Source organism: Arachis duranensis, chromosome 10 (genome assembly GCF_000817695.3).
Source record: "Arachis duranensis cultivar V14167 chromosome 10, aradu.V14167.gnm2.J7QH, whole genome shotgun sequence".
NCBI lineage: Eukaryota > Viridiplantae > Streptophyta > Magnoliopsida > Fabales > Fabaceae > Arachis > Arachis duranensis.
In genome coordinates, this window is record NC_029781.3 from 80,108,472 (window position 1) to 80,113,972 (window position 5,501).

Consider the following 5,501-nt stretch of genomic DNA (forward strand, 5'->3'; position numbering starts at 1 on the left):
TTTTTAAGTTAATTTTGTCACTTTTTTTGGAAGAATTTATACATATTTTTAAGTTAATTTGATTATAGGATTTTACAATAACAAAAAAATTAGTATATCACAATTGAATTGAGTTTTTTTCATAATTCTCTAAAAATAATAAATAAAAATATAGAATTTGGGTGTAAACTATTTTTAATTAAAAAATAATTTATTTATAATTATGAGTTATAAATTTTATTATAATTATATATGTCAATAATATCAGCTTTATTCTACTATCATTATATTTATTCATTAGTATTTAACTCTAAATTATAATATGGTTATCTTTATTTGATTTTAAAATAAATGTATAATTAAAAATATATTAATGACTATATTTAATTATCTAAAAAGATCAGTCACAGACATGTATCCACACATCTGATATACAAATCCGCATATTCGCACACTTAATAAATAAAGAGTAAACTATTTATACAATTATAGTATAATTTATATTAGTAAAATTAGTAATAAATTAGAATATTATCTTTTTTCAAATAATATATTAGTTTATCTATCTTGTACCCATATTAAAATTACAAAATTGAAAGAAAATCAAAAGAATATCATATCTAATAATTAATTTGTTTAGATATCTAAATATCATACAATTTAATATAATAAAAATTATTTAGTATTAATATATTAATTGGTAGTATAGTTGATAAATAAGATAAGACTATTTAATTTATTTAAAATTATAAGTTTTAAATTTGTTTTTCATTTCTGCATTCCTCATTTTTCTCTTTTCCTTCTCCCTCCTCCCACTTTCCAGATCTTCTCCAATCTACTTGACCATCACAGCTGTCGTTCTCTCTTTTCCAGGTCTAGCATTTCCAATGCCTCCCCACATCGTGATAGTCTTCTATTCTCTTCTTTGTCGCGTTATCGTTTTCAATTATCTTTTAAATCAGCCTTGTTTACTAGGACTCACTCTTTTCGTAACACTATTTATGATATTCACAAACACCATGCTCAGAAAGCATCCAAGAGACATGGATAGCCACGTGAACGATGTTGACAACGACTTCATCTTCGAAAATGCTTCTCTATAGAAGAATTCCAATAGTCTCACAAGTGTGAACATGTTCACAACACCAAATATAGCTTACTGAAACAAAAGCCAAATAGGCTTATGGGGTTAAAAGGATCGGATTTTTTCTCCCTCTGTCCCTTCTTTTCACCTCAACAATTGCAGTCACTGCCATTAAGATTGCAAAAACAACAAGGCCTACACCAACTCTCTGTAGTTGTGTCATTCCTAAGTGGTGGTTTGTGATTTTGCATGCGAATGGGATGTAGAATAGTTCGTATATGGGGACCAAGATGGTTATGAAGACAACTTCCTAGCAATGGTGGAGATTCATGGAAGTAGACCACTCTCACAACAAATGGGTAAATTAGAATTTGAATATTAGATCTTTAATTTGAATATGAGATCTAAATTGGATTATCTTTATTATTTTATAGGACATCTTTATAAAAAAAATATTGGATTAAATTTAAATTTGAATATCATATTTGAAATTAGAATATCATTATTATTTATTAGGATTTTTTTATAAAGAAAAGATTTTTTTTCACTATTTTTGTTAGTTATCTCTATAAATAATAGTGTTTTACGTGAAGTTTTAAACCTAAGCACTCTTTTTTCAGGGATCGCAAACTAGAGGAGCAAAGAGGATGAGTAAGGTAATCATGCTTGTTTTTGTTAAATGAAAAATATGATTATGAGATGATCTGTTTTTATTTTTTTGTCTTTCTTTAGTCTAATATTAATAGTGAAATTTATTTGGTTTGACTAGCACACATCGGATGCGTCTATAACTTCTAAGGGAGAATCAAACATGTACTTCTCTACTTTGGATGAGAAGGTAACTTATTTTTTGGCTATTATAGTTGAATATGCCTTACTTTCTTAGTATACTTTTTAAACACGTGTTTAGTTATATTCTATGATATTTAGATTTGCTGTGTTATTACCTTATTATTTAGTAATGTGTGTCTTATTTTATGAAATCTTGAAGTTTGGAAAGGGTATTGCTAAGGCACTGTTGATGATGATACGCAAAACTATTGTGCATGTGATAACAACAGTTCTGCCAGAGTTTGTGGAAATGGTGGTTCCTCATGAAAAAATAGGAGTCACGGTATAAAGCTTTCGAATACTGCTCCAGCTGTTACACCACTATTAGGCACTTTGAAACACTTACTTGACGCTAACCCTTCAATGTGTTTGGGTGACGAACCGGTAACGAAAAAGAGGACATCGAAGTACAAAGAAAGAAAGCGTGAACTACCAGTCTCTAAAGTTAAGGTTTTATGTTTTTTTTAGATAACAACTAATAAAAATTTAATTATAAACTTTTTTCTAAATTAAATGCATAATGTTTTACGATCAGCAACCTCCAGAGCTACATAACTATCCCACCTACTATAACTGAATTAGCATGTGGTTACTATTAGATTTATGTGACCAATAAGTCATGGCTATCTTAGTATTTCAGCCTTTGTGTCAGGTTTTGTTTTACCTTATAAATTACAAATAAACTGACTTTTCAATGACTGGAACCCATTTCAATATATTGTTTTCCTTTATTATGTGATTTTGTAAGCTTGTATAGATTTTGATATGGTCATAGCCAATCTCTCTGTCCTACTTTTTATTTACCTCTATCTGGTTAAGTTGGTAATAGTGATAGACAACATATGTCTCTCTATTATAAATCTAATATTATCTTTAGTAAATAAAGTTTAGCAATGTTTAAAATAATTGTCAAATTTTTTGGATTTGTAGAAAGAACTGTATTTTGAGGAGAAACTTCCTCTAGACCGTTCATGACTTTATTACAATAATTATAATCTAAACATGGACAGGAATGACATGCCACATGTAAGTTTTGGTCTTTATAATAACATTGTTATTAATAAAATTTTTTATTTTTATATATAGACGAAGTATTATATATAATTTTGTGTGTATATTTTGATTAAATAATTAATGTTGACATTGTTTTTATAGTGTTTGGCCTTTTATTTTGGTTAACTAAAGAGATGAAATTTTTTGAATATGAACTGGCCATTGCTGCTTACATCTTTGGAAACAATTTGGATCTGAAGTAAAATTAATTTATTTCTCATTTTAATTGTTGATTTGTCATGTAATTATTTTTTAAACCTTTTCTAACACCATAATATAATATTCTGATTACATGATTTAAGGAAAGTGCTTGTTTCAAACCATCATTGTATGGGCACACGCGAGACTCTTCTGACTATTATGCTTGGCAAGTCAATAATTGGTGATGTAAGAATTATTTTGTAGTATTTTTTATTATGCTTGTAAAATTATAAAATTTGGATTAGTGCAGCATAACCGTAATTGTCTTTAATCCGTAGGTCCTTACCTTAGTTTGTTCGATGATGACCAAGAGACCATTTGGGCCATGTAAAAATAAATATGGCAACCAATAATTTTTGCAACCAACATTCTTTGTAAGTTTATTAGCAATTTAAAATTTACTCTTCAATATAAATATATCTTTCTAGTTATACTATAAATATAATAAGATTCATCACTTAGTTCAATATTCAATGTAGCAAATTGTTTTAAGTCCGAAACATAAATGTTCTGGTACAACGAAATACATCAAGAATAACTTCATAGGAGACCTGGATGGTTTACACAAGATTTGTTAATTTCGGTCAACATTCAATGAATTAGTATAGTAATATTTCATGGCTGTTTTTATTAAAAATTATCTTCTGAGTGTTGTTGTAGATTTTGTGCCAATTTACCTTAATGGCCATTGGTTTCTCATAGTGGTTAATTTGCTTTATGAGACCGTGAGATACATGGATTCGTTCAAATGTCGTACATCGATGATAGAGCATAAGAGTGTCATTGACGATATGTTAACTTTATTGAGAAGTTTGTATCCGGCAAAAACTTCCAAAAGACACCTTCGCATAGAAACTTCCAATTTTCTAAGTGTAAATTCCTTGAGCAAGTTGTCTTACAACAACATGCAAAATCGTAAGTTTAAAAATATGAATTTTCAGAATACAAATTTATTTTTCTGATGTTTGTTCTTTTATAATATTACTTTGTTAATATGTGCCTTGAATTGTGGTGAAGGAATGATTGTGGTATTTAGATCGCTGAATGGATGATCCTTAACCATCTTTTGGGCCGTTAATAAGCCATGGGTAGGGAAAATGTCTACGGATTTTATGATGTTTAGTCTGTTAGGTTTATTCAATTAAATAATATCATTGTTAATGTCTGTTAGTCTAACACCCTACCATACTTAATCTTATGCTTAAGTCATAAGACTGAGGTAACAAGGTATTACGACTTCTAAAAGTAAGAATATATATAATAATAGTGAAAGAGATATTGAACTAGGAGCCTTGAAAAATGGGCAAAACAAAATCGCAAAATAAAAAGTGCAACACTTAGAAAAGAAATTACTTGCGTGCTAAGAAACCTAAAGGTTACAGATAAGAGTAAGTGAAAGAGTAAAAGAAAGTCAAGAATACAGTAAAACTAGCTCTTGACTCAACCTGCAAAGCCAAGGCTGGTCGGAGAATATTTACATATATACATAAGTATCCCAATCATCCAAAATACAGAAATAGGACCCTAGCTCCTCTATAACCTCTATGAGGAACAAAATAATCAAGTTTCTTGGAGAGAAAACTAAGTATACATATATATACAAATTGAGAAACAAAATAACCCAGGGACTACTTCGCTTTAGGGATCCATATGCCTAGCGAAGAGCCTCTCCACCCGCATCTGAAAATAACAACACAGTATGGGGTGAGAACCGGGGTTCTCAACATGGTAAATGTGCCACACATAATATATAAGGTCTTGGGAATGCCAGAGGCAATCCTAGAATGCCAACATACAGTTATAAAACTTAAAACTCTAAGCAAAAGCCATAAAAGGGGTAAGTGACCTAAAGAATTCTAACCTTGCATACTTTAAACCTAACCTTATCTCCAAACCGGTCCACCCTTCCTCCGCTTCTCTATCACCAATTAGTTTACACAGACAAATAAGCAAACAAGGCAAGCACAAGTAACTTACAAGTAATACAAATAACAAGTACAACAAATAGCATGTTATAATCACGTAGGCATTCCCAAATTGTTCACAAATAAGTAATTCAAATAATGTGCACATGATGCATGCCTGTCCTATGGCTGTTGATATCAACTATCGGTTACGTAGCCATCCCACATGCTCTCAAGCTCAAAATATACCATGGGGAAAATTTCCAAGCTGACATGGGAAAGAGAACACCCCACAAGCTCAATAATATCCATGGGACGAATCCCAAGCTGACATGGGGAGAAGAGACAACACCCTAATCTGACATGGGGAAAATAATACCCCAAGCTTAATGATAACTACGGAAAAAATCCCGGTTGACATGGGGCAACGCCCTAAACTCAAGTTATCC